At 48.5% G+C, this 16,767-nt stretch overlaps 1 protein-coding gene across 3 annotated transcripts in view; it reads right to left on the bottom strand.

Moving 5' to 3' along the window:
• LOC119159474 (mitochondrial mRNA pseudouridine synthase RPUSD3) overlaps positions 1–16,767 on the bottom strand; it is a 112,030-nt gene that overhangs the window by 44,058 nt on the left and 51,205 nt on the right. The gene's annotated exons all lie outside the window — the stretch shown is intronic.

Consider the following 16,767-nt stretch of genomic DNA (forward strand, 5'->3'; position numbering starts at 1 on the left):
GACACAGTTTTTTTTTTAGGGCTGCAGAAATGTCCTACACTGCTCCAAATGACTGCCAGTAACCTTTCTAGACATCAAAAATCATACTAGTACTGACAATTACGCGGCGTATAAATGCATGAGTAATCGAAAAATAAAAAAGTAACACCTTGGCCGCAAAGGCGAAGCAATGAACGCGATAGGAATAAATTGGAAGGTCACCCAACGAATGGCAAGCAGATCGAAACATGCCCCGCATTTCTCATGCACAATTCACGCACGAAACGTACTCACAGGCAGAGATGAACACGAATAAATGTCTCAGTTGTTACTTCGCTGTGTCTGAAAAGCGCGCCATTTTTGCAAACAGGGACTGTGCAATGATCTTTGTGTGCCTGGTAACTACAACAGAATCGTTCTGGTGAGAAATCTCAAAGCGTACAGTTCTCTTCATTCGAGATAAAGGCGCACACGCGCCACCGCCACGTCGTGACAATCTGGTGACACGGGCTTTAGGAGACGTGCGCTCATTACGCCATCTTGCTGGTAATACTGAAAACACGATAGTTCCCCCTATGTGGCAATCGCCAGGGGTAAGTGGTAGATATAAAGACCTTGACGTTTTGACGTTGAAAGAGGCACCCTTTCTTAGCTCAATGATTAATGCCTCCCACTCACAAGCAAGAGGTAGGACGTTCAATCTTGCATGCCGGAGTCTTTTTCTAGATTATCTTTCTCTGTTGCGCTTTCATATATATAGATACGTATACGTATACGGTGAATGATGCCGGCAGCAAAATGCAGCCGAGAGAGTGCATATAATTGCTATCGGCGGATAATCGCAATAAAGTGGTCCAGTGGTAGGAACGCCTTCCAGTATTTTGGAGTGGCTATCGGAACAGGCAAAGTCTGCTTTTGGAGCACCTACCTCTGTGTTTGGAGCATGCAAGGGCTTTTCATGCCACACACAGAGGAATAAAATTTAGCCTTAATTTAGCTTAATGTTCCCTCAGTTTACATATACATTTATACATAAGCAGCAAGCCCATAAAATAAGCACAAAAAATAAAAGCAAGATTATGTACAAAAGCAGTGACATAAGGAAGTGAATAATATTGCACCAACAAGCTAGCCGCAGCATGATCGTCAGTGCGCCCACGCAAGCACACACATTCAAAGCTCATTACAGTAAAAACTCATTAAGGCAGCAGTCTCATTCCGGGGGCACAAGCACACTATTTTTGCTTCTTTTTCATCTGAAGTGGTGGCTGTTCTACTGGCTTTATATTGCTATGTTGCTATCGCATGAAGGGTGAACCGTTCTGTGGACAGAAGATAACGAAGAGGACTGGTTTGCTCGCTCTGTGTGCTGCGCTCCGATTTTATCGGTGTAAATACACTGGCAAATAGTCATGTCCCGTGTCATTTTAAGTAACATATTTGTGGTGGATGTGCTGGTCCTTCCCTGTACCAATCATGAAGCTCCGCAACAGCCACATCATCACGGGTCCTACCATGTTACAAGTTCAAGGAACATCGTCTTCACCACCCGCCTTTTCTGTAACTCCTACCTACGTTGTCCTACCTTCTGTTCATGATCCTGGCGTATTTTGCCTTGACGTTGACAAGTGGCTCAACGTGTATGAACAGATCAGCGCCAGCTTCAGGTGGGACAGGACACTCAAGCTTGCCAAGATGCTTTTTACCTTGATGGCCCTCTGCGGGTGTGGTTCGAGATGCACGAAGCCGACATTACCAGCTGGGAAACTTTCACGGAGAACATCCGTGACCTTTTTGGGAACACCGCTGCACGACAGATAACTGCGCGAAATCGGTTGGCTACTCAGGCACAGACATCTACCGAATCCTATGTCGCGTATTATCACGGCGTCACCGCCCTTTGCCGCCAGGTTGACGAACACATGCCTGAGCCTGAAAAGGTATCGAATGTGCTCAAAGGCATTGCTGACGATGCCTTCAACCTGCTTGTATACACTAACGTCACCATCATCGATGAAATCATCAAAGAGTTCCAGGGATTTGAACACCTCAAGAGCCGCCGTATCACACAGAAATTGATTGATTGATATGTGGGGTTTAATGTCCCAAAACCTCCTTATGATTATGAGAGACGCCGTAGTGGAGGGCTCCGGAAATTTCGACCCCCTGGGGTTCTTTAACGTGCACCCAAATCTGAGCACACGGGCCTGCAACATTTCCGCCTTCATCGGAAATGCAGCCGCCGCAACCGGGATTCGAACCCGCGACGTGCGAGTCAGCAGCCGAGTACCTTAGCCACTAGACCACCGCGGCGGGGCAATATCATGCAGAAATTCACACAACTGCCCAACACGGCCGCAACTTCTTGTGAAGCCACTCACCAACTACTCACCTATGACCACGTCACTCGAATCGTTCGTCGGGAGCTTGAAGCTGCCTGTCCAGGTCCCATTCAACAGCCTGTTTTTACAACCCAAGCCACTGACCCATCACACCCATCAGTAGCCTTAATTCAAACTGTGGTAAGGCGGGAGTTCGCTAATATCGATCTTCCGTCAGCGTGTCCCGTGACCCACACTGAAGTACGCCCATACCCCCCAGGTAACGCTCACCGATCTCCTCCATCATTGCCCTTCCAGAACCCTATGCAATAGCGAACCCCTGACAACCAGCCTATCTGCTTTTTCTGTCATCAACCTGGACATATTTCTCGTTATTGCCACCGCCGCTGGTCCAACCCACCACGTCATAGCTATCCTACTTATATGCGCACTACCACTTCTGGACGTCCAGTCGCTACACTGTCCTACTTTTACTCGCCGCCTCCTCATAATCTTTTCCCCACTGACGCCCCTTTTCCGGTCGCCGCTACTCCCGCTCACCGTCGCCGCTCATCGCCGCCGCTCACCGCCAATCCCGCTCTCTGCTGCCTCGGCGCTTTTTCGCCAAGCTTCTCTGCACGATCGCAGCAGGAAAACTAGATATTGCAGCTTATGGAGGTGAAGCTGCTATACCAATGATGCCCGAAAACCCTCTACTGACGCTGCCCCCACACCACAGTCTCATTGAAGTAAAAGTCGACAATGTTCTTGTTACTTCCCTTGTTGACACAGACACCCACCTATCTATTATGAGCGCTCATCTAGACCGCATTTTGCAGAAGATCATGACGCCCTCTACGACTCAAGCCATACGTGTTGCCGATGGCGGCGCTGTAGAAGTCGTCGGAATGTGCACTGCTCATGTCAACATTGCTGGTCGTCATGCCGTAGTCCTTTTTGCCCTTCTAGATCCTTGCCCCCATCACATCATACTAGGCCTTGATTTCCTCTCGGCACACTCGGCTTTAATTGACTGTTCTTCTGGCACGCTCAGTCTCGACCTTCCCCTCCTCTCTGATGCCTGTGAAAAGCCCGTCGGTCGCTTGGGTCCAACCACTTTTGTTCTTTTGCCGCCTCGAGCTGTGAGATACGTCTGTCTGTCATCAACCCCTCCAGTTCTCGATGAAGACTACATCGTTACACCGATAACAGACGTACGAATAACACACAGTGTTACAGTGCCGCATACCATCGCCACCATTGTGGACAACTGTGTGTTTCTTCCACTCCTAAATTTCGGCCTCATTCCTCAAGTGTTGCCCTACCAGATGTTGCTTGCTCAACTCACTGCCATAAGAGATGATGACATAAACGTTGTCACTGTAACTTTTCCGGACCAAGCCGAGGTCTCACAGTTACCCGGTTCTGCCGAAGCCATCTTTCGGAAAATGATTGGACCAGACTTTCCGCCTCATCAGGCCAACGCTCTCTGCCGCGTTTTGGCCTTCTACAGTGAAATTTTTTATATCTGTGATCGTCCCTTGGGCCAGACTAATATTGTCAAGCACAAAATTAACACTGGTGACTCTGCGCCCGTCCACCGTCGGCCTTACCGTGTGTCCACATCAGAACAAGCAGTGATTCAGAAGGAAGTGGGGAACATGCTATCGAAAGACATCATCGAACCATTGTCAAGCCCTTGGACCTCCCCAGTAGTCTTGGTAAAAAAGAAATACGGCTCCTGGCGTTTCTGTATTGATTATCGGCACCTTAACAAAATAACCAAGAAAGACATGTATCCTTTTCTACGTATTGACGACGCACTTGACTGTCTTCATGGCGCCACCATTTTTTTCATCTCTCGACCTCCGATCTGGCTACTGGCAAATTGCTGTAGACGAAATGGATCGTGTGAAAACTGCTTTTGTTACCCCCGCACCCTTTACCAATTCAAGGTCATGCCGTTTGGTTTCTGCAATGCCCCAGCAACCTTCGAGAGAATGATGGACACGCTGCTTCAAGGATTTAAATGGGCGACGTGCGTGTGTTACTTACATGAAGTGATAATCTTCTCACCCACCTTCGCCACACACCTTCAATGCCTTTCGACCATTCTATCAACATTCCGACATGCCAGCCTCCAGCTGAATTGCTCGAAGTGTCGCTTCAATCTTCGTCAAATTACTGTGTTGGGCCACCTTGTGGATGCTTTCGGTACGCGCAGTAACGAACTTTCCCGTTTTGCGCTCTATCCACGATGTTCGCAGTTTCGTGGGCCTATGCGCTAACTTTCGTCGGTTCGTGAAAGATTTTGCGGCACTCACACGCCCACTCACAAACCTTCTCAAACACGTCATCCTGTTTTATTAGGGGTCCTCTTCAAGCTAACGCTTTCTCTTCACTAATCACCACTCTAACGACACCACACATACTTGCACATTTCGACCCAGATGCTTCTACAGAAGTGCGTACATACGCTAGTGGTCACAGCATCGGGAAGTTTTGGCCCAAACTCAGTGGGGCACTGATCATGTAATTGCATATGTAAGTCGTCTCCTTTCACAGTCTGAGCGTAACTCAAAACAAGAACGCCTTGCCCTTGTCTGGGCGGTTTCGAAATTTCGTCCTTACTTGTGTGGCCGTCCGTTCCTTGTCGTCGCAGATCATCACGTTCTCTGTTGACTTTCTTCACTGAAGGACCCTTCTGGACAACTTGTTCGTTGGGCGTTGCGTCTTCAGAAGTACTCTTACTCAGTTGCCTACAAGTCTGGACGCCTCCGTCTGGACGCCGATTGCTTGTCCCGCTACCCTGTTGACCAACCAGATCAATCGGTCGGCGAGCTTGGCCCCTGCAGCATCATGTTATCATGTCCATGTCTAGGTTTCGTCAGATTGGTGATGAACAGCGTCGTGATCCTTCCTTGCGATCACTCATTGCACGTCTGGAATCTGACCCTAACAACGTGTCACTCTGCATGTTCGTTCTCCTAAATGGCCCGCTGTACCATCGTAGCATCTAGCCAGATGGCCCTGAGCTACTTCTAGTCGTGCCTAACCATCTACGTTCAGCGGTCCTGCATGAGCTTCACGATGAACCAACTGCCGGCCACTTTGGCGTATCTCCCACGCACGACCGCACCCAGCGCCGCTTCTTTCGGCGTGGTTTCGCGCGGTTCGTTCGATGCTAAGTGGCCTCCTGCGATAAATGCCAACGTCGAAAACGACCTGCCGCACCCCCTGCTGGACTCCTTCACCCGATCTCCATCCCTACCGAGCCTTTCTTTCGTGTTGGTGTAGACCTTCTCGGACCGTTCCCTGAATCAAACTCTGGGAACAAGTGGGTCGCCGTTGCTATAGACCATGCGAACAGGTTTGCCATCACTAGAGCCCTACCCACTAGCACTGCTACTGACGTTGCCGACTTTTTGCTCCACGACGCAATTCTACACCGTGGCACTCATCGGCAATCGCTCACCGATCGTGGACGCGCATTTTTGTCATGCCTACTTGACGACCTTTTGCGCTCTTCCTCAACGCAACACAAACTGACCACTTCCTACCATCCTCAAACAAATGGCTTACCGAACGCCTAATCGCGCCCTCACGGACATGCTCTTGACGTATATCTCATCTGACCACCATGATTGGGATCTCGCGCTACCTCACGTGACGTTTGCCTATAATTCATCTCGTCATGATACCGCAGGTTATTCACCTTTTTATATGCTCTATGGCCGTAATCGAACCTTAAGACTGGACACGCTACTACAGACTACTACACCTTTGCCGAGTGAATACGCACGCGACGCTGTCGCTCGTGCCGACCACACATGTCAGATTGCCCGCTCTAGACTGTTGGCTTCACAAGCAATCCAAAAGGCTCTCTACGACAGCAAGCATGTCGACGTTGACTTCTCACCTGGTCCTCCAGTTTTTCTCTGGCGCCCAGTTTGTCGTGTTGGATTGTCAGAGAAGTTGCTATTTCAGTACAAGGGATCTTATCGTATCATACGACGGGTAACGAACGTTACCTATGAGGTCATTCCAGTCTCCGGGACTAACCTGTCTGCAAACACCCCCAGTGACGTAGTCCACGTCAGTAGGTTGAAACCATACTGCCCTCCTTCTGAAGAACACGTATAAAGTGCATCGAGCCGGTGCTTTTACAACCGGGGGGTAATGCTACGTAGCTATCGCATGAAGGGTGAATTATTCTGTGGACAGAAGACGATGAAGAGGACTGAATTGCCCGCTTTGTGTGCTGCGCTTCGATTTTATCGGTGTAAATACACTGGAAAATTGTCACGTCACGTCTCATTTTACGTAACAATATAGTCGACTTATATATTTATTTATTTATTTCCGAAGTACTGCCAGCCTCACACATGAGGCCTTAGGCAGGGGTGGGTGATACAAAAAAGGAAACAAATATGAAGATACAACAGGAAAGGAAACACATCACGTAGAGTTTACACCATGAAGAATTAGTACACCAAAGTAAAACGCTAGTACTTACACAATTGTAGTGGTTTACGCGTACACATACAAAAAAAACTATGATGACAAACATCAGCTCATACAGAACTAAGAAACAATCATCATATAACGGTTCAAAAATCGCAACATTTCAAAAATACAATGCATTGGTATGAAAAAAGTGATAAAAAGTGGAACATAAATAGAAGCCTGTTCAGGATACGCAGTGGAAAAATAGAGGGCGAAGCGCAAAGAAAGATCAAAGTCAAGTGGGTTGCTGGTGTTTGAGTTTCTCCATGAACGACTGAACGGTTTCGCAGTTCACCAGATCGGCAGAAAGAGCATTCCAATTAGTGACAGTGCGCGGAAAAAAAGTGTTTTTAAAGGCTTTTGTTTGACAGGAATATTCCTTCAGTTTTTTTGGATGCTCGGAACGAGTTGATCGTCGATGAACCGTTTTTATGTACGCATGCTTGTCTATGCGTAACTTGTCGTGGTAAAGTAGAAACACGTACTTCAATCGATCGTGTTGCCGTCTTGCCTGCAAAGTATCCAAGTCAGCTTTTTTTAACAGTTCACTGGGTGACGTCAGAGCGCTGTAGCGATTATATACAAATTGGATTGCTTTTCTTTGAATCATTTCAAGTGTTTTAATATATACTTGGCTATGAGGGTCCCAAACCACAGATGAATACCCGAGGATCGGGCGGATAAAAGTTTTATACGCAATTAATTTTAATTTGGGGGTAGATTTGCGCAAGGAACGTCTTAGAAATGCTAGTTTCTGTAAAGCTTTCTTTTCAATGTAGGAAACATGCTCATTCCACTCAAAATCTGCACTTAATACAACCCCCAAATATTTATAAGTTTTAACAAACGATAGTTTTTGACCATTGATGGAATATGAGTGTTTCAAAAGAAGCAGCTTGCGCGTAACGGTCATAGCTACCGTTTTCTTTTCATTAATCTTCATTTGCCACACTGCACACCAAGAAGATATTTTTGTTAACGCTGTGTTTAAAAGAGCCTGGTCGTCTGCACTACGTATTTCCTGATAGAGAATGCAATCATCTGCAAATAACCTAATAGAAACCGGGATATCATTGGCAATGTCGTCTATAAAAATTAAAAAAAGAAGTGGCCCAAGCACAGAGCCCTGAGGGATTCCCGATTTCACTTGTCGTGAATCAGACTGGACGTTATCTATAGAAACTATTTGATTTCGATAAGAAAGGTAGGCCTCAATCCATGTAGTTAATGTACTGTTTTTTAGTATAGGTTTAAGTTTCGCGAGAAGTTTTGGGTGCGACACACAATCAAATGCTTTTTCGAAGTCTAGGAAAATCATGTCAACCTGGCCTTGCCTATCTAGAATAGCTGCAATGTCATGAACGGTTTTCAACAGTTGTGTGACGGTTGAGAATCCTTTTCGAAAGCCGTGTTGTCGGTCATTGATTAAATTATTTTCCTCGATAAAAACTGAGAAATGCTTGAATATAATATGTTCTAATACCTTCGCACATGAGCAAAGCAGGAAAATCAGTCTATAGGCGGAGACGAGAGAAGTGTTAGGTGATTTGGGTATAGGGATAATTTTTCCCAATTTCCAGTCATCTGAAAGCGGGCGCTGCGACAGTGACTTTTGAAAAATGATGCACAAAAACTTCGAGCACCATTCAGCATACCTCACAAGGAACGCATTAGGTATGCTATCAATACCAGGCGCCTTTTTGGGATCTATGTTAAGAAGTAGAGACAAGATTCCTTCCTCAGATATTGTAAGGTCACTTATTGGTGGGATATCATGAAGCGTTCTTGAACATAGTTTACTTCCATCGTCATCAGTATACACTGAACAAAAAAACGTGTTAAAAGATTCTGCAATAGTTTTTTTACTAGTTACGATAGTCCCATTAACACATATATTATGAAAACGCTTCTTGTTTGGGGCGAAATGCTGCCAGAATTTCGCTGGGGATGACAGCAAGAAGTTTTCTAAAGTGACGTTATAGTACTGATCTTTCGCTTCCTTGATACTGTCTTTTAATTCTTTACGCACCTTACCGAGTTTAAGCATGGTCGACGGAGTGGGGTTCTGACGATGCCGTTTTCTTATCCTGTTTGCCTTTCGCCCCAAACGAACAACTGGCATAGTAATCTATGGGCTAACATTTTTTATTATTTTCACTTTTTCTGGCACAAAGTCATGAACGCACTGCAACACAAGGTTTTTGAAGAAACACCAAAGGTTGTTAACAGTACAAGTACTAGATTCAGAAAGTAAAGTGAATCGAGAAAAATGTAAGTCTAATGGGTCCAGTATTTCTACGTCTTTTGCGCGCGAGAAGACAGACACCACGCGTTCTTCCCTCTAGCCTTTTGGAACGTCATTAAGATTAGTGCACATGTAAACCAATTTGTGATCGGGTATTCCATCAAGCACATTGGTGTCTGCCACACGACGCAGCATGCTGTTGCTAATGAAAAAAAGATCCAGAGTTGTAGCAGTAGCATTCTGTACGCGGGTTGGTTGCTTAACTAGTTGAGTTAAATCATGAAAAAGGACTATATCGACTAAACGTTTCGCTGCATTTGAAGACGGTACAGGAAAATCAGTATCCCATATAACTGAAGGAACGTTGAAATCACCGCCAACTATTATATTACTAGAGCAGCTGTGGACCATGCAAAGAAATTCATTAAGCTTATCAAAGAATACTTCGTCTGTGCCTGGGGGGCAGCAAAAAGCGCCGACTATGAACTTAAGATCACCTGTGTCTACTTTCACAATTACGCATTCAAGATCTGGTATATCGGCTAATCTTTCAACTTGTAAGGTTTCCTTAAATATGATTGCAACTCCGCCGCCTCGACTACTCCTATCTTTGCGATAGATGCGGTAACCCCGGGGCGTGATCTCATCGTCACTAACGTCGGTGCGAAGCCAGGTTTCAGTTATTATCAAGAGGTGAGGGTGATACGTTAACACAACGCTGTCTAAATCATCGCTTTTTGCTAGAATACTACGGGCGTTGATATTTAGGCATCGGAAAAGTCTCCCGTTTTTGTCGTTTCATTTGTTGCGAGTTGCTCTGGTAAGCGGTCTGCTCGCAGAAACCATTCCATGCTGAACTTCATCTAATGTTAGCAATCGATTGTCAATCTTAATTTTGTCATGTACAAGTTTAACCTTTGTGCCAGATTTCCTAATATCTGAAGTGCTGTTCCATAGTAACTTCCTGACGTGCCGAGTGCTTGCAGAGAAATCCTCCGAGACTGAGATTCCCTTCCCTTTTAATTTGAAGCAACGTTTGAGAACGTTAACTTTTTCCCTGTGGTCCAAAAACTTCACGATCACTGGGCGATTTTTACCATGCTGCCTTCGCCCTAGCCTATGAATTCGCTCGACTGAGTTTACGTTCACGTCTAAAGCATGCCTGAACACATTGCAGACTAGCTATCCATGAGGTCGTCAGAGGCATCATCATTCTTTTCCGGTATGCCGAACACAACAAGGTTGTTACGCCTGCTTCTGTTCTCTAAATCAACGAGCTTACGTTCTAGGTCTTGAACCGTATTTTCCAGGCTGCGAAGTTTATCGCTGAACCCTTTAATTATCTCAGAAGTTTCCTCCACAGTTTTCAATTTCAGCTCGATATCATCAAGCCTTTTTTAAAGGTTGTTTTGACCTTCAATCAACTGTGACAACAATCCGCAGTGGAGGGTCCTGGATTGGTTTCAACGTCCCCGCATAGCATCAGTAGGGACAAAAACACTTGCTTAATGTCACAATACAAGGTATACAAGCTATGTGGGCACGTCAGCTGGACGAAATAACGATTGCTAATTTTAACAGATGATACTTTGTTACTAACCTGCACGTAAAAAAGAAGCGGCTTGAACATGGTGCTACAAGATGACCAGCCGACATGCCCACTGAAGAAATCCGGGGATGGGGGGCGTCTTTTATCCGCTTATATCAATAAAAAGCTTGATTTTAGTAAATTATAAATATGTTTACTGTGGCGGAGCACGTGCGCCCAGCCTCCCTTTCCCTTTTATGGCAACGCGAAAGCCTAGTTGCGGGAACACCCCAAGGCCGCAGCTCGCGATCCCCCTTTACCGGCGTGCAGAACATGTCTCTGCTCCCTCAGCCAGAAAAGGTAGTATTCTTGTCAGGGAAAGGAACACCGAATCAGGCAACAAAACATGCATGCGTACAGCTGCATGTTCTCTCTGACACCGGCCAAGAACGAAAGAGGTCAAACCCGCAACCCCCTGCGAGCCGAGGACATCAACGACCAAGGAGTAAGCGTCTACTTTTGTTTCTGTACTATCTCCCCGCGACATTTGCGCGCTATTTCTAACGCCTAGCAAAAAAGTGTTGTTGACGTAGCCTGTTGCCTTATTCGCCTGAACCTGTGTAGCTGCAATGAGACTAGCTACGAATAGGGGACGTTAATCGTGCACTGTACGACTGTGTGCAGCTGGAACATTGGGTATAGACAGGCTTCTGCGTTAGCCGTACATAGGACGGAACAACTACATCCGGCGCCCAATGTAACGAATTAGGCAACGCGGCTAGTTTTGTGGAAGTGAGCAACTACCGACGCTCCTCCACACTTAGGATAACAGGCATGTCGAAATTCCAAGGTTTGTCAGTGTTGTTTGATGTCGCGTGGCAGAGTGGCGATCCTTTGGCTAACGTGGTGGCACTGTTAGGACTTTCTGACAACATAGATTTTGGTCGTTTCACGCGGGATGATCAAGAGGGTGCAGAGACCGCGTTTGCAGAGATTAGGCCTACGACGGAAAGCGTCACGCATTGCGCTCCGACATCTCGCGACGTGAACAGGGAGGCACCCCCACAAGCTGTTCCGACATGCGCCGCAACTGTTGGCGAGTCTGCAGGCAATAGTTTGCCCTCGAGCGAGGTACTCTTACAGAGTACACTGTCACTTATGCAAAGCCTTGCGAGCGCCCTGCCAAACACAGTGCAGGCCCCCGTACAGACTGTGCGACCACATGTCAAGGTAGACATAAATACCTGCACGGGTTACCACGTCTGCAAGAGCGCCAACGAGTATCTTGACCAGATGCTCTATTGTCGCCGGCGACGGGGCTTTCTGATGCCGAACTTCTTGAGTGTGTGGTCCCGGTGTCGCTCACGGAGCAAGCGGCTTAATGGTTCCGACTAATCGGACATCGCGCCCGCACAATAGAAGAGTTCCGCGACAGCTTCCGCGGTGAATTCCTACTGGCTAATTATGAGTGGAGTTTGCAGAGGGAATAGGAGCTACGCACCCAGCATTCGGACAAATCCTTGCTGGAGTACGTACGGGCGTTGGACGAACTGTATTGTCTCGCTAATCCTCACGTCACCAACGCAGAAAAAGTCGAGCGCGTTATGCGACAAGCGCGCCCGACTTTTGCAGCGCACTTCAGGGAATGTAAGTTCGCAGACCTTGAAGAGCTCGCCACCGAGGCAAAGCGCATACAAGGGGACATTCTCGTTGCGCGAACGTATCGCACACCTCCGCCGCTGTGCGTGGAATGGCGGCATGGTAGCCTCAGAAGCGTTTATTGGTAGTGCGTCAGCATCGTTCGCTGATGAACACTCACCACACGGTTGGGAGCTGTCAGACCGCGCTACAGACCCCTACGCTTACACGCTCCATACGGCCCACGCTGCCCTCGCGCATGACATTCCAAGGCAGGAGCACGCGGTCGACACGAGGCCTAACGAGCGGCGCAACCCAGAGCGAGGACCACCTGATCGAGGCAACTTACAATCGAGCCAGCGTGGTGTCCGCGGTCCTTGCTATCGGTGTGGCGCGTTGGGGCACATCGCCCGTGAACGCGACCGCACACCGGGTCAAGAGCAAACGCGTGGTTCGGGAAATGGACAGCGCCACTAGTGATCCACATCGGGCATCGCGCAGTGATCACTAATTCCACCAATGCACTCAGATCACTTGCACCGTCAGTCTGTCGCGCAAGTCAGGCCGTAGGCTCGCTCGCGCCGCTAATCGAGTTAACGATAGCTCGAAAGAAGTTCGTAGCACTTTTGAATACTGGGGCAAGTGCTTTTTTGTTCGGCGACGACGTGTTGCACCATCTCCGCGAGAACAATATCCGCTTGAGACAAAGCAACACCATCTTCTACCTTGCTAGGCGCACAGCACAATCGAGCGGCGCAGTTAGGCTCGTGATCCGCTGGGTAGACGCGTGAGGCTACAACGTTTCGCGCATCTTCCTGGGCTGTCAATGTCTCTAATCCTAAGGGAGACGTCCTCGCCAAGTCGGGTATTGTGATTGACATTGCAAACAACGGTTAGCACGAGCGCGACGGAGATGCGCTAAAGCTTTTCTCTGAGGCTCCGCATTGAAAAAGGCATGCCAATCGCAGAGAGAGGCACGAACACGCCAGGAGGAAAGTGAGTCGAGAAAGCGAGTAACTACCCCGCCGAAACAATGTGCCACACTGCAGGGAAGGTCAGTGGACCCGCTTTCGGGTAGAGGCACAGAGCCTACTAGAAGGGGAACGAGCGCAGCTGTCGTCGCGTTGTACGAGTATGACGCGATGTTTACTGACCTTTCCGGTTGCACTACGCTGGTCAAGCATAGAATTGGCACTAGTGATGCACGACCTTGGAAATGCAACTCCGACCGATCAGCTTGGCTAAGCGGAAAGCACTTGACGTCGCTTTGGATGAACTTCTTGACACAGGCATAGTTGAGAGGTCAAACAGCCCATGGTGTTTCCCGGTAATGCTAGTTCCAAAGAAAGATGATACGTATCGCCTTTGGGTACACTACCGCAGGCTGAATGAGGGTACGAAGAAGGACGCGTACCCTCTTCCCTTCATTTCATCGTTGGTATCCAACCTAGGTGGGGCGAAGTGCTTCACTACGCTCGATGCTAGCCGTGAATATTTTCAGGTTGAGATGGACGAGCGGAATGAAGAGAAGTCAGCTTTCACGTGCCACAGGGGACTTTTCCAATACAGGAGAATGTCTTTTGGCTTGGTGGAAGCTTTCGCTACGTATCAGAGGCTAATGGACCGTGTTTTGGGAGATGTAAAGTGGCAGCACGCACTCGCACATCTAGATGACATAGTGGTTTACTCGAAAACGTTCGAAGAGCACTTGCGCCACTTGAGAGACATTCTAGAAAGGCTGAGGTCCACGGGCATCACTCTGAACCCAAACAAAGCTCAGATAGCAGCGACCCGAATACAGTCGAGCCCACATATAACGGCCCCACGGCCCCACTTAAAATGAACTTTCGCTTAAAACGAACAATATCCGCATGACTGTGAAAATATACATTGGTTCAATGGCACAAAATCGCACTTACAATGAACGTCTCTGAGCGCTGTTGATCGGTTACAGTGAACGGAGTAAGTGGTCTGCCGACTTCCCGGGAAACCAATTTCGACCACCGATCAGGCATCGGTGAGGTGCCCATACATTCTTATTAGTGAACACCTACTCTATCTCTGTGACCCTCTAGTTGCCGCTCTCCCCAACCCATGGACGAAGGAAAGCTGTTTCCTTCCTTCATGCTTCGGCTGATTTTCGTTAAGCACCCCTCTGTCCTTTATCCCTCCGCTACTCTGAGCACCCCCGCATCGCCAAACGAAGCCTGTGTTTTCACACTGCCACCGATCTTTCAAAGACTGGTCGGCCATCTACCCTGTTTTTGGTCGCTGGTACTGTCCTTGGCATCGCCGGCCTGGAGTGACCAGACCATTTGCCAACATCGTCGGCCACCGACTGTATTCGATAGTCTGTGTCTAGTGCACAAGCGTACGCTACCCCACCGACTTTGAGAATTTGCGATTCTTTTCGTGTTTAGGACTTGTTCTCGCACACTTCACACTCAACTCAGCATGCCTTCCACGCACGTGCGGAAGCACGAAAACAGCTGTTAATTTGTGCGGAACGAATCCCGAAATATCGAAGTTCGTGAGGCCACGGAAACCCGCCGGCGCAACAAAACGGTTTTTGACCACGGCCGCCGAATTTTTAAACACCGCCGCGCACACCTATCCAGGCGGCCATGCTTTGACTACTGCGCGCGCAGGTGCGCGTGCAGGCACTCTTTTCAAGTTTTTCTACGTGCGAGTTTCACAAACCTTTCATGCAAGCTACCCAACCTGCCTCCTTCCCATGTGTGTTTTGGTTGCAAGGTCGCCCTCCCGCCCCATCTTCCCCTCTCTTTATCACAACTCCTTGCCCTTCTCTCGCAAGTCTGCTCTCCTCTCTTGATCACAACCGCTTCGCCCGTCTCTACCGCTACGCAACGCCCGCCACGCTGGCTCGAATTAGTTTCGTTTTCTGACTGCAAACAGCCCCAGAGCTGTTCCACGCGTTTTGGCATGCATGTCGCATGTGCGTGTCTTGCTCGCTCTTGGTGTGCGTATGTTGTCATGATGGCCCACGGGAGGACTAGCACGCTTTTTTCTGCCGCTCAACAAAACATCGAAAGTGTGAGCGCTTGGCTTGAGCGTAATCTGCGAATTAGGTGCCGCGTTGCGAAGCGCTTGCTCATAGCTGTTGACCACCAGGCAGCCAACTTGCCACTTCGGGTGTCCCGGTATTCAGCTGTAGAGATGGTGAATATTTCGTGGGCAGTGGTGACGGCTACTGCGCGTGAAACTGTTTTCGCGAAGCCGACATCGGCGACGTCGGGCCTGAGGCCAAGCCTAAAGCTTCTGAACTGCTGCGGCGATTTGTGGTAGCACGTCGTCGACTCTGACCTGGAAGAGCGGGTCAGACATGTGTTGCGATGATTTAATTACGGCCAATGATGGTGCCGACACTACGGAACCGTGCACGGATTGGGGCATTGTGAATGAAGTAGGCGGCGAGAGCAATTTGGAGGAATCGAATTGCGAGAACGACGAAACTTTGGAGCCAGTGCCTCATGCAGCTTATGCCATGGGCCTCGGCGAACAAGCACCCTGTCGTTTTAAATGAACACGAGACCGCACTTAACGCTTCTGCTTTTCGAAACATGTGCATCACAGACCTTTGGGGGCAAAAAAACTGTGTTTTCACTCGCAACTTTTTTTAATGTTTCTTTAACAACGAACTTCGGGATACACAGCGATCGGATGCGGCGTCACACTCAGGTTCGTTATAAGCGGGCTCAACTGTAACATTATTGATATTTACGCTTGACGAGGGTCGCATTTTGCCGGATAAGGGTAAGCTTGAAGCGATAGTCAGCTATCCATCGCCGAACAATATCGGTGAGCTGAGGCACTTCCTGAGGATGGTGAACTTTATCGCCAGTTCATTCCAGACTGCGCGGCAGTGCAAGCGCCTTTGACAAAGCTCTTGAGGAATGGCGAGCATTGGGCTTAGAGCCAAGAGCAGGAGGCCACACTGCATCGTCTCACGAAGTTGCTGGACAACATGGCTGAGCTGCAGTTACCCGATTGAAACAGGGAGCTTGGAATTCACACAGACGCAAGCGACCAGGGCTTAGGAGCAATTCCGCTTCAGGAGCATGGGGGTTCCTTCCGACCGATTACGTTCACAAGCCGTATGTTGACGCCGGCGGAGAGGAACTACACGGTAACCGAAAAAGAATGTCTTGCGGCAGTTTTCGCTCTCCGGAAGTTTGACTTTTACACTAACGAAGTTGCGTTTGTGATTGAGACGGACCACAAGGTGCTCACATGGTTGAGACGCTTGAACAAACCAAGTGGTCGCTTGGCGCGTTGACCAATGCTGCTGCAGGGTTACGACCGTTCGATACCGTAAGGGTAAGAACAATGCCGCGGCCGACGCACTATCGCATGCTCCAGTCTGACACGAGTCAAGTCACGTGACAAACTCGGAAGTGGGCTCTGTGGCTGTGCCATCGCACGGTCCACTAACCCTTTCGTCTTTGCAATGCAGGCGCTCGCCCCTATCATCGCCCAGTTGCTGGTTCCTGCTCTGCTGGCTGCCTCATCGGATGTTCCAACGTGCCGAG

This window comes from Rhipicephalus microplus, chromosome 1 (genome assembly GCF_043290135.1).
Source record: "Rhipicephalus microplus isolate Deutch F79 chromosome 1, USDA_Rmic, whole genome shotgun sequence".
Taxonomy (NCBI): Eukaryota; Metazoa; Arthropoda; class Arachnida; order Ixodida; family Ixodidae; genus Rhipicephalus; species Rhipicephalus microplus.